The 13,932-nt window shown below is 35.1% G+C and overlaps 2 long non-coding RNA genes and 1 pseudogene across 4 annotated transcripts; 1 reads left to right on the forward strand and 2 right to left on the reverse strand.

Moving 5' to 3' along the window:
* The first annotated feature begins 3,943 nt into the window (after nucleotides 1-3,943).
* LOC146953308 (uncharacterized) lies at nucleotides 3,944-4,880 on the forward strand. Of its 2 annotated transcripts, none has more exons than XR_015009732.1 (2): nucleotides 3,944-4,190; nucleotides 4,397-4,880. It is a non-coding gene; the product is annotated as an uncharacterized LOC146953308 (long non-coding RNA). The 2 variants fall into 2 exon arrangements; XR_015009734.1 differs by having other exon boundaries at nucleotides 4,069-4,197.
* A 740-nt stretch (nucleotides 4,881-5,620) lies between these two features.
* Nucleotides 5,621-6,884, reverse strand: LOC146953309 (uncharacterized). Its single transcript, XR_015009735.1, has 2 exons — nucleotides 6,531-6,884; nucleotides 5,621-6,168 (listed from the first exon to the last, which is right to left on the reverse strand). It is a non-coding gene; the product is annotated as an uncharacterized LOC146953309 (long non-coding RNA).
* Nucleotides 6,885-10,766: 3,882 nt separating this feature from the next.
* LOC146953310 (putative calcium-binding protein CML25 pseudogene) lies at nucleotides 10,767-11,808 on the reverse strand (annotated as a pseudogene). Its single transcript, XR_015009736.1, has one exon. The product of XR_015009736.1 is annotated as a putative calcium-binding protein CML25 pseudogene (transcript).
* Between the last annotated feature and the right edge of the window lie 2,124 nt (nucleotides 11,809-13,932).

A 13,932-nucleotide genomic window follows, 5' to 3' on the forward strand; every position in this document is an offset into this window, starting at 1 on the left:
CGTTTCTGAGTATACAAAATATATTTAACAACTTCCCAAGCGTTATCGGATTAATCCATCTTAACATGACCTTGCATTCCCAGAGAAATCAAACTTAACCGGATTAGTTCACCGGCCACCATCTGGCGCGGTTAGACTCTTACCATTCTTACTTCGAGTTCTACCTTCTCAAGTCATCCTCATCACATACTTCGTCCTTCCTGGGTCCTATTCAGCTCTCAGGCATCCATCCTAATCGTCGAATGCTAAATTGAGTTGATCAGGCTCAACTAACAACGACAATTAAAACATTTACCCGGAATCCAATGGTCCCACTACCTTAGTTGCAACTTAATGACCCAAGGCACGGTCTGAATCGACCTGCTCTGATACCAAATGTAACACCCATACTAGACGTATCTAGAAAGTCTAGCATGTGCGTTAGTTTAGTATTGGATACATTAAATATTTACAACATTAAATTACATACGAATGGATAATTACTTAATGATTTGTGCTCGTACATTGAAAATACATAACTTCCCGTCCAAACATAAAAAGTGCATCCTTGATAGCTATATCACCATGCGGAGGTACGAACGTAATCTTGCTAAATCATCCATCCGGCTCCAAGCTTGCTTAATATCCTGTTTATCTGAAACAAAAAGAGGATTGGGATGAGACATAATGTCTCAGTGAGTTCCACCTAATCCTAGGCTATAGGCAACCTCAAGGGAAACCTACGGTTACCACGTGTCTACTTTACAACCTGACGGTTGATTATACGTGTGTGGGGACTTGCATGCTTAGACGGTTGTGCATACTAGAACCGTCATAATTCATCTTGCTTGTTATAGGCTTATTATATTCGTGTGTGTCATGGCGGTCAAGGGAACCTAAGACCACTATGCCAAGATACGGTAACGCATCGAGGTCTTCATGTAACATGTTCATGACACAATCCTAAGCCGGACGATTAGGGAAACCTAAGAACGTCATCGGCATCACATTCTTTACTTAGCTTGTACTTGTACTTAACATAATCATATCATACATAATCGCGTCTAAGTTCATTATTCATTATGTTAGCGTTGAACAAACATTCTTATCTTGGTTCATTTTACGGAGAGCCCCGGGTGGAGTAACCCCGAGAACAATCCCATACATGACCGATGTACGTACATCGGACTCCCTCGGTGTCGTGCGGGTCCCTTGCGGCTTGAACCGTTCCCCTTAGGTCGAGAACCTCCCGTATCCCCCTGGCGTGGATAACAAGAGACACGAACACCGCCATGCGGTTATAATCTTAGTCTTAACGTCATGAAAATTAAACCTAATCATGCTTAAAGCTTACCTCGGAACCTTGATCGATCCGATTAGCGGTAAGTGTTCATACTTGTTCATTCATAACATGGTGGAGAGATAACCATCTTGTCCACGACTTTATGCTTGCTATATCTATCTTAATCATGTGCGAAGATAACATACTTCGCCCCTAATCACTATAGTGATCCTTGCTATCATTCTAGTTCTCGACTACTATGTCGAGGCTCTAGTTCATTCCCTTACTTAAGAAATATCTTGCTACCCGATACTTATCGTATTAACTCTCATTTACCTTGCTTTTCTATACTTGCCAAATACTTGTTTCTCTTATAAGAAAATCTTCTTTTCAACTTAGCAATTAGGATCTTGGTTGGAGGGGTTTGCATTTGTAAAAAGACACCTTGAAGAAAACCGCCTCGTGAACCCCCACACCTGCCAAAAGCAAGCAAAACAGTGAGGTTTCTCACTGCCTTACTCGCCATGGCGAGTAGATTTGCTGGGGAGGCGAGCAGCAGCTCGCAGCTGCGAGTTGGGGGCGAGCAGGACCCCCAGTTCGGCCCTCTAGCTCGCCTAGCGAGCTATTTGCTCGCAGTGGCGAGCTGTGACAGTCCAGCAACCTTAAAATTGATATTTTTGACTTAAAAACCTCAAACCAAGCATCTCCAAATGCTATATGACCCTTAGGATCATTAGAAACCTATAAAACAATCATGGAACAAGTACATACAAGTATAGCAAGCATGGCAAGAAAAGGGGCAACTAACTTACACTTTAAACCCTAGAATTCATATAGTTTCCTTACATGAATAAAACACATAAACCAAGGGTGGTAAGCTATCTAAGGAACTCACCTTGCAAGTTCTTAAAGCAATTCCAAGCCTCAAGCTCAAGCTAGCATCATCTTCCCTTCACAACAAACCCTAGTTTACTTCTTTGTTTCCAAAGCTTCAAGCTAACCAAGAATCACAACCCATACTCTAGCCCATGCTCCAACTCCCACTAGTTGCTTCCAAATTGCCATACATACCATAAACATCATCAACCCACTCCTTGATTCTCTTGGAACCCTAACTCTTGATCTTGACCCCAAGTTGACATCAAACTTCAAAACAAACTCAAGGCCCTAGCTTCTTGTTCCATGAACTTATGAAGACTAAAACAACTCATGTTTCAAGTTCCAACTTTGCCAAACCAAAACCCATGAGAAGATGAAGTTTCATGAAAGGTTGTTGAAGAGGAGAAGAAATAGTGAAATCTCCCAAGGTTTCTAGTTGTTCATGAAAGAGGATGAGAAGGAAACCTTGATGTATGATCCATCACCAACTTAAGAATCCATGGGGGAGAAGATTTGATGATTTGGTGAGGTAGGGAGAGAAGAGGGAGGCCGATGGTTAGAGAGAAGAGAGAGCAAAACTCTTTTCTCTAACCTAGAGAGAGAAAGAAGTTGAAGAATGAGATATTTTGGGCCTTTTCCCAAATAAATATCCTTTAACGCACAATTACCATAATGCCCCTGCCTCAGGCGTGCGATATCCGACTCTGATATTTATTACGTAATGAGCTGACATCACATAATAAATATTTCCATCATACTTATTTTCCATGAACTTACTTCTCTGGCACAATCGACTAGTAATATTCCGTTACTAACAGGCGGGATATTACATAGTGTGTGTGTGCGCGCGCTCTTCCTATATTTTTGTTGAATTCATGCGTGGTATATGATGTGTTGTTATAAGTATACTAAAGAGGCACAATTATTTCCACCAAAAAAAAAAAAAAAAAGAGGCACAATTATTAAAATAAAAAATTTATTTTATATGAATTACGAAGATAAATTATTTATTATTATAAACATTTTTTTTAAGGGATTATTATAAACATTTATAGGTTGAAGCAAATTAGCATTTGAAGTCTTTGAAAATAACATGAGGGAATTTTTTTTTATCAATGTAATTTTTGAGTTTATGTTTTTGATGCATCCTCGTATTTCAGTTTATGTTCCAAATGGAAGAAGGCAAAGGACTGAATGCTTCTGCAGCAGGGGTTTGTCTGTTGCCTGGTAACATCTCCTGCTTCAATTAATGAGGCACCTGAAATAATCCCTGGTGGTAGCAGTGTTGTCCCTTCCGATAACCCGAGCATGGTCGAAACAGATGGGAATTTAGATTTCGATTTTGGCAAATGGTTCTTGGGGAGGGATATCAAAATATTGTACTCCCTCCGTTTCAAAATGAGTGTCGCTTTAGCTAAAAAAATTTGTTTCAAAATGAATGTCGCTTTACATTTCCAATGCAACTTTAATTTTTTTCTTCCAACTTTACCCTCTCAAACTTTTCTCTCACACAATTTTCAATGCAACTTTAAGTTTGTCTTTTTCTAATAAAGTAAGGACAGTTTAGTAAAAGCATTATATCCAATGATTATTTCATTCCATTTCTTAATATGTGTGTCAAAGCCTAAAGCGACACTCATTTTGAAAGAGTTCAGATCCTCTCCATTTGGAGAGTAAATGGCCATCTCCCTTTACTTTCATATCCAAGTGACATGTGGTTTAAATGAAAATCAATGGCTCAGATTTAATAATCAACTTAAATCATTTATTTTAAAAATTAAAAATCGAATTTTGTCAGATCCTATCCTCTCTCATCATCTTCGTAAAACGCTTTTCCCTTCTTCTCTGGAAAACCCATTTCTCTTCTTCTTCTTCTTCTTCTTATTCTTCATGATATCGGCCATAAAACATGGTTCCTTTCGTCTGCACGAGACTCACCGGACGACGGAGGTCGCTCAAGTGTCTTGTCAATTCTTTGTCGTTGTCGTAAAATTCCACCACGGGGTTCTTGATGGTGTAGTGATTGTTAATTGCGACGGCAGAAGAACAGGTCGGTGGTAAGCGTAAAACTTCGATTTCGGTTTACAACTAGTGTGGGTCTCATTTTTCCATTGTTATTGCCTCTCTCGTTCATTCCCTCTCTCTATTTTACCTGTGTGGGTTATTGTTGTCATATAAAAGGGGACTGAGATAAATTTGAGTGAATTCAATTTGGATAAATTTTTCTCTATTTTGCCTAATGTATTGATGTAACAGGTGTTTAACAAGGTAGCTGATTATGAAGCACACCTTTTAGTTAACTTGATGTAAGAAGACGGATTAAGGGATTAGAAGACTGATTCCAACATAATTTGGAAGAAGACTAGAAAGGAGAAGACTACTATATACTATAGAAGAATTGGAGTTATAGATGTAGTGAATTGTAATCAAACATAGGACTATTGATTTGTGTTGTTCAAACATGTAGTGAATGTATTTTGTATTTTAATCTTGTTGAGCTTTTGGGGGCTGCTATTTGGTTTTCAAACAGCACCTGCTGTTTTTTTTGTGCTGATGTAGCCGAGCAGCTGCTGAGATGAAACAGCAAGTCCTTTGTTTTAGGGTACCTTAGAGAGTCTTTTGGATTCTTTGTTTGGAGTCCTTGTGGAGGTGTTTGTTTGTAATGTTGTATTTGGTTGCGGTGTTCCGTCTATATGCGGCACCTATTATTAATAAATTTTTCCGAATTCAATGTCCTGAATTGTGTTGCTGTGTTGTGGTGAATATATTTGTTAAGCAATTTTGCAATTGAACATAAAGCTAAACTCGTTGTATCTGTTGATGTTGTGTGAATTCAAATATATTTGTTAAGCATATGGCTAAACTAACTTGTGAACAAACCAAAAAACAGCCACATGAAGCAAAAAAGACTGTTGTAGCTGTTGGTTTTATATGACATACATACACAGCAGAAAAGCAGAAAATTGAAAACCGGATGAACAAACCAAGCATAATGGAAAATCAATGTCTTGAATTGTGTTGTAGCAAATATAATTGTTGAGGAATTTTGCAATTGAGTATCAGGCTAAACTCATTGTATATGTTTGTCACCCCCGGCACAAGGCATGTTAAACGGGAAGGTAAAGATTCAACAAACAGGCCGAAACAGAAGCTGCAACAATAGCTTACAGCTGCTGTCATGCAGCCATCTGTCACGCCCGAACAGCCAAAAACAAAGCCGAACAAGCCCGTAAAACCAAACCCAGCGAGGCACTAACAAACCAAGGAGGGAGCAGCCTACAGGGACATATCCCAGCTGCTGTACTAGCAGCCACCAACACCAAAACTGACGCCAAAACAGTCCCAAAAATTGACAGACCAGCTGCGGAAAAAATTATATGACAAACATAATACACAGCAGAAAATGCAATTATATAACATACATACACAACAAAAATTTGACAGCAGAAATAACATAAAACTAAAATAACACCTCTGAAATGCTTTAAAATAACAGATGTTTCACATCAGCAAATGGTTCAAACCAGTACATCATTAAATCTAGTAAATTTTGTCTAAAGCTTGTGCTAGAAATGCAATACATGTCCCCCAAAAAATGACTGACAAAAGTCTCACAAAAATTGAAATTCAAAGCAAATATTATAAGTGTCTTAAGATCTTCATCTTCATATCTTGCAGAAATAATCAAAAGAAGTTGAACATCCCTAAAGTGTTAACTTGGTTTGCATTGACATGTTGATTTGCATTTCCATGTTGACTTCCACCTTCATATTCATTTAAATTCAGATGCAGACTTGCAATGCCATGTTGATTTGCAGTCCCATGTAGACTTGCAGTGCCAAAATGATTTGTAGTTCCATGTTGACTTGTACTCCCAATTCCTTGTAAACTTGCAGTGCCAAAATGATTTGCAGTTCCATGTTGACTTGTATATCCAATCATTTCTTTTCCACCAACTTGCCTTGACACATATTCATGGAAATCTTTTGGTTTCAGTCCAGATTCATCAGCTAACACAATTTGAATAGCTTGAGACTCGTATATGCGTCGATGAGAGCGAATCAGTATATAACAGGGACATACAACAATAGTAACAATAAAAATCAGTATATAACAGGGACATACAACAATAGTAACAGAGACATGTAAAAAATGAAAGACATTAGATGTTACATAACATAGTAACATGAATAATAAGATCAAAAGAGGGCCAAATTGACAGCAAACTAACAATAAAAACCAGTATATAACAGGGACATGAAACCAGTATATAACAGGGACATGTATAAAATGAAAGACATGAGATGTTAAATAACATAGTAACATGAATAATAAGATCAAAAGAGGGACAAATTGATAACAAAATAACAATGCGGAAAGTGACGCATACATGAGCCAAAGCGACGATGCGGAAAGCGCCGGAGTGAGATAGAATGACAAATTGTAGAGAAAGATGGTGCTCCAGGTTAGCAACTCTGCACTGATGAAGAAGAGTGATTTTTGGAAGCTCTGCAAATTGAAGGAGAGTGATTTTCTGGGAACCCTGCACTGATGAAGAAGAGTGATTTCTGGAAACTCTAACTCCTTTCCCGCGCGCGTCTCTTCATTTCCTTTTTTAATTATTAATTAATATGAAAAAAATAAATTTAAATCTGAGCCATTGATTTTCATTTAAACCACATGTCACTTGGATATGAAAGTAAAGGGAGATGGCCATTTACTCTCCAAATGGAGAGGATCTGAACTCATTTTGAAACGGAGGGAGTATATGGGAAGTTATTTCACGGGTAAGGTAATTAACTATGCCAAAGATTTTGGGTGGTACATAGTTCGATATGAAGATGATGAGACAGAAGAACTTTATTGGAAGGAGTTGTTGGAAATTATTTGTGCTTTGGATGTTACAATTTCGCATAAGACATTGACATCGTTGCCTAGGGTTATTCAGAATAATAAGAAATTTATTCATAGATCTAAGAAGAATGGTGCTTGTTTAAAAAATCTCAAATAACAAAGAAAAAAAAAAGAAACTAAATTAACTATTGTAGTAATTGTAACAATAGGATTATATTTTGAAGGATGTAACAATAGGATTATTGTTGTTTTGTAGTAATAAGGGAATTGATTATTAAAGTTGTATGACATAACCAATATTTGCTTTTTATCATGGCAATTTACCACAAGTTAATGTGGTTCCCCCTTTGATATGTTGCTTTTGACATAGGAAAATAAATTACTACTGGCTTGGAGGTATGATAGAAATGACAAGCACCAAACACTATGAATGGAACAACATATCAATGTTTGGTGCGTCGGCTCTTCACACAATTTCATCGTATTTCTTGATAACAGGTTGTCCCCTTCTTCTAAACTCGTCTTCCATCTTATTTATACTATGTTTAACAACTTCACAAAACCTTTATATCAAAAGTATTGTTGATGTGTTCTTCATATCTTTCACAATACACCCTGCCATTATGCATAATTATTCATTGGCTAAAATATGGTTTTGGTCCCTGCAAATATGTCTCGTTTTGGTTTTAATTCCTGTAAAAAAAATTGTTGTTTTTGATCCCTGCAAATATGCCTCGTTTTGATTTTGGTCCCTGGACCCACTTTTGTGATGATTTGCACACGTAGCACATGATGACTGAACTCATTTCGTAGAAAAATAGTCCCTGCAAAATATTTTGATTTTTACAAAGGTCCCTGCAAAATATTTTGTTTTCGAACCATATAGTGTGTTTCTACCTTTTGGTATTAGCCGAATAGATTAATCGATCAAGATAAGTGTTGTTGTGAAAAGTTACAAAGATACAATGTCATGACACAATTGAAGAAAGAGTAGGAAAGTAAAGATGACAATCTCTTATTCAAACACCTTGCGTGGAACTTGACGCGCAAGGAAATTTTTGCATAGAAAGTAAACGAAAAGTCTTTGCCTTAGCCGCCTAGTGGATGCATCTCTTCCGCCTCGCGGAATTACATGATTTGCATTTGAAGAACTTCATTTCTTGACAAGCCTTGCACCTGAGATCATGTCACAACTCACAAGGCATTTTGCATGAGTTGGAATTGCTGAAACACACTGTCTTATAGGCCTAAGAGATGCATCCCATCCGAAGGGCGTTTTGGAGGCTGAAGGTGGCGATCAATTTTCAACTATTGGGGACAAGATTGAATAGCTCAAATTCTTCCTTTGAATGAATACTTTCCCAAACTTTGTTGTAGTGTCTATCACTTCTATGAGTAGCTAAATTTCTCTAAATTAAAACTAGATGTAACTTTTTGAATCTATTTGAACTATGTAATTCATGAGTCCTTACACAATTGAATGCATAAGTTATGCTTAATGTTTTTCTTTATCCGATCAATTTGGAATGGAACTTGGGAAATAATTCACTATTGACCATAGGTTTTGTAACCGAACATAGAGCAATTGCTCATTAGATTTTGGCTTTAGGAATATTGAATCATCATCTATACTACTTAGGGGTGTAAGCGGTTCGGATTAAACCAACGAAACCGATAGTCCAAACCGGACCAAACCGAAAAAATATCCGACCTTGTTTGGTTCGGTTTGAAACCGATCCGAACCAATTGAAACCGATTTAGTTTGGTTTGGTTCATGGTTTTTCATTTTGAGATTCGTGAACAATGAACCAATCCGATGATAATCACACTCCTTATTTTACTAATATTATCCTACCTCACATAAACTTATGGTTAGACCCAAAATTAAAGTCAACATAAAATACTTTTTAATCAATTCATTTTCTCTCATTTTTATCTGACATCTCATCTAATCAGTCAGACTCTTTCATTTCTACTAAAAAAGAAACCCTAGCTGTTAACCACACCAAACCCATTGTTCGTCGCCACCGCCGGTCACCGCTAAGATCGTTCATCTCTTGGTTAGTTTTATCATGTTTATGCCATTGATTTATACTCATTATATTTCATTGTTTTCCATTTTCATTTTCTACGCCATTGATTTATTTATACACGTTTTAACTTATAAGTCATTGTTTAGTGAAGATTAGAAAAGGCCATTAAAAAAAGAATTGCGATTTGCGCACCGTAAATTTAGAACACTGTAAAAGCCATTCAAAAAGATTAGAACACTATAAAGCCTAGAAAATTTTGTCAACAGTAACAGAAATTGAATGTGTATCCCTATAGTAACAAACCGATCAACCGAACCAATCCACACCGAACCAAACTGATTAGTTTGGTTCGGTTTCTTTTTTGAAAAACAGTGAAAACCGAACCAAACCGAACCGATGAAGGTTTCATCGGTTCGGACAATTTTTTGACTGAAAACCAATCCAAACCGAACCGTTACTAGTGAAGGGGATAGATATTTTTTGGTGTAAGCCTATTTTCAATATCCCTAAATTATCCTTAATAAATCAATTATTTTTTATATCATTAGTTATTAGTGTATATTGTTTATGTTATTAGGCTTTTAGATACAATGGGCCTTACTCTAGTTATGCCTTATTGTTGTTTTTCATTGAGACTTGTATATATAGGTGACACACCTATATTCTTTTCACTCTTAATAATAATAGTTTTTTCTTATCAATATCAAAACATATATATTCTTGTTATATTAGTTGACCTAAGGAATCAGGATTTTATTGTGATCATGGGATAGGCAATTGTTGTAACTAGGATCTTAATTTACCTAGTAGCAAGCAAAGATGCGATTTGAAGTCCTATTCCCTTTTATTTAAAAACCAACCCCCCACCAACAATTTATGACATAAGTATCATTGTAATTGTTGCGTTTTAGTTTGACAATAATCCCCAAGAATACGAATTTAATTAACTTGAACAAATTTTAGTACACTTAACATAAATCTTTCACTATTTGAGTAAAGAAAATAATGTGTGGACAATTTACTTTATAAATCTGTTTGTTGGTGTTGAAAAATATAAATTACTACTTTTACAATCTATTGGGGCATGAATATGTGTAGAGTGTTCACGATTGAGATTTGAGAGGGTGTGCAATTGTGAGAATAGGTGCAAATGTAACCGTCGAAATAAAAATCGTGAAGGGGCGAGTAAAATTTTCAAAATTCGAGGGGGCGTAAGTGCACACCCTAAGATGCATGTGGATCCGCCTTTGTGCTTACATGACGCTTGCACAACAATATTGTCGCAGATGGAGATACTACGAGCTGGTGGGAGGAGATTAAACGGGGTATGCGCGCGCATGTGTGTGAGATAGATAGATAGAGACACTAATTTGTTCAAGTACTTATCCCCAAAAGAACTCAAAATCATAAGTTCAAATAACTTTCTCTTCCATTGCATAACACAAATCATATGTCTAATTTGTAAAATAGAATAAATAAAAATACGATGGATTACTAGTGTTTTTTTAGTTTTTACAGAAATTTTAGTTTTTACAGAAAATGTAATATTGAGTTTTTGAATGTTGATCAATCATCAAGCATATATATTCCAAATCAATTCTTACAACACTAAATTATATACGAAGAGCATGAGAGTTCAAGACACGTCTAGGAAATTCAATCAAAACGCCATATAATACAAATCACAAGTGAATAAAATGAACGATCCATTAAACCATCACATCACACAAATTAAGATATTCATCAGAGAAAGCTTAAAATGTACTCACATATGATGATGTTTTCAACCAACAATTCCTTCAAAAGGAAAGAAAAAGTAGAAACTAAACGATTCAAAAGTAAATGCAAGGATGAAAACCCTTATATAACAACAAGAAAACACAACCAACGATGCAAAGCACTTTCCTAATTAAATAGGTCTTAAAATGTTTGCGATAAAATTACAACCACAATGAACGTGTGACCAAATCGAACCGCAACAACCACCAAACCGCAACCATAATTTAAAACCAAACATCAAATCTTCATGTCTCGCTATCAACTTGATTAGTTCTTTCCATCGATCCAAAGTTGGAGCCCATCATCATCTTCTTAAACTCTTCAAAATCAATCATTCCATCACCGTCGCTATCAACGCCGCCTATCATCTTTTGACACTCGGCGAGGGAGCATTGATCTCCAAGACTCACCATAACATTGTGCAACTCCTCGGCCGATATAGAACCATTTTTGTCAATGTCAAAAACGGAAAATGCATCTTTGAGATTCTCCAAAATCTCATTGGGATCAATGTCTTTGGTGTTTAACTCAATAAACTCCTCGAGGTTGATGTGACCATCACCATCAGCATCAACCTCACGGATCATATTATCAAGTTCTTCTTCCGTTGCTGGTTGCCCTAGGCTTCCCATGATGGAACCTAATTCGGAAGAAGAGATTTTTCCATCACCATTAACATCAAATTTCCGAAACACGTGCTCCAAATCCTCGGTGAATTGGACACGTGATTGGAGGGACGTGGTTCGAGAGAGAAATGTTGGGTTTGTGGTATCCGTTGTTGGAGAAGACGATGTTGTGTTTTGGAGTTTCTTCTTTCGATGGAAGAGGGATCGGAAACCCATGATTTTTGAATTGATCCCAAAAAGAAAATGAGAGAAACTCCTTGATCTCCTTGTTGATAATAAGGAATTGTGAATTTGGGGAACACAATAAAATAATTAAGGGTGAATCAATAGTAATTAGATGTTTATTATTGGCAACATTAACTATGTAAAAGCTTTATGCGTTGTTGTAATGTGTGTTTTTAATTTTTGATTTTGTTTCTATTTTTGGTGAACAATTTAGGCGTGATTCTTTGCATGGGAATCGGGGGGGCTTGTTGAGTTTGTTAATCCTTTGATTTGGCCTTCTAGTTTTTTGTTTCTTTTTTTCACTCTTAAAATTAATTTCCATTTATAATTTAAATGCATTCTTTTCGGTACATTGAATCCACCTTTTTTTGTTATATGATTAAAAAAATAAGAAAAAAACTTCACAAAAAAAAAGGAGATATTTTTTGGATATGGTGCACTATGATATGAATCAATCCTTCTTTCAGGAAGTATATCTATCCCTAAAGTTACTATTTAATGATCATAAAGAGTGTCATGAGGGCTCTCGTTAACCTTTCCCTTGTTTTTATACTATAATATAAAGGGTTGCACTTTTTAGTTCTTCATATAGTCAACTTTTTAGTTCTTCATATAGTCAACAAAAATTTATGTATTAAGTTCATACTATAAATTCGATACATCAAATTTTATGTATTGATTTGTCTCTTATAAATCTGATCGAATGAAAAATTATATAAAAACTTAAAAGACGCAATTTTTTAGGGTAAAAATTGTTTTATTTGGTATGGAACCATTTTGTTTTATTTTGTTTCGGTATTTGACCAAAGGGGGGTTGTTTCAGTATTTTGTTTTGCCGAGAATTAATATTTCAATCCATGTGATGATTATTCTTTTCTTTTTTTTAGGAAACGTGATCATTTATTCAGTTATTCTTGTGTCTATCATACAATTTAATTTGAACAAATACAATAAAGGGTCTTTCGAGACAATTAATTTGAGTTAGTTTTACCAAACACGGTTATAGAAATGTATGAAATTGATTGGAATATTTTTAAATTTAATAATATTCAATAACATCATGATTATTTTGGTTTTTTGCTCAAAAAAAATGATTATTTTGGTTTTAAATTCAATAAATGAGCAAGATATTATTTATTTTTTAGACAAAGAGCAAGATATTATTTTGAATTTGTCATAAAAACAATTTAATATTGAGATATAATACCACTCTATTTTGCAATTTGTTTTTTTATGATCCAAATAAATATACAAACATTTCATTTTAGTCCGTCTGAAAATTTCGTAGATTTTTAGTCTATACTTTTAAGACAACTCATGTATAGCCTTCGTATTGTTTAATGAAAATATTCATGAATGTTTAGAATAGAGCTATGTTATAGTACACGACAATGTGCACGCATGAACCACACACCATAATACGTGGCATTGTTTAAATAACTTTAATTAAAATAAATGGAAAAATATGAAATTGTGGCCAGGTGAAATACATGGTCGTGTGGTTTCCACGACAAATCCACGTCGTGCTTTTTAGTGTTTTCGTTTAGAATGCTATCATAATTCCTAAAAACAATTAGAATGTTTTAATAAAAGAATTAAATATAAATTTTTAAGCGCTAAAACATAAAAAATTTCATATTAAATTCATGTTTTATTAAAAATCCTAATCTATTTTTAGAGAGATTCTTATTATATTCTAAACATTCTTGAAAGATTTTATTCAAAAATATGAAGACTACATACTTTAAAAGTATGGACCAAAAGTGGTAATGAAAAAAATTTTAAGGCCTAAAAGTTGAAGAAATTTGTTAGGGAGAGTGAAACGAAAAATTTGCATATTTATAGGACCAAAACATATTTATTCTTGTTTTAAAATGTTGTGATGGTCGTGGTAGAAATTTTTGAGAAACTCTTTTTTTTCACTAGAGGTGAAAAAGTGTCGAAAAGAATAAAAATGGAAAAGTTGGACAAAGTAGCAAAACTAATTGTAACCCAAAAAAAAAGTAGCAAAACTAATCAAAATATATGTTATCATTGTGGAGGAAAAGGTCATTAATCTCCTACATGTCCCACACCAAATTATATGGTTGACTTTTATCGATAATCATTCAAAAATAAAGAGAAAAAGAATGAAACTCATTTTGTTTATGTAGATGTGATTCCGATTATAGTGATATAGATCTTACTCATTTAGATGTTGGTATGAGAATTTTTTATATAGCTCTTGAATAACTAACAAAATTAATATTCAAACATTCATGTAAGATTGGTCAAA

This window comes from Medicago sativa, chromosome 1 (genome assembly GCF_051527215.1).
Source record: "Medicago sativa cultivar Bolivia chromosome 1, Bolivia_mono, whole genome shotgun sequence".
Classification (NCBI taxonomy): domain Eukaryota; kingdom Viridiplantae; phylum Streptophyta; class Magnoliopsida; order Fabales; family Fabaceae; genus Medicago; species Medicago sativa.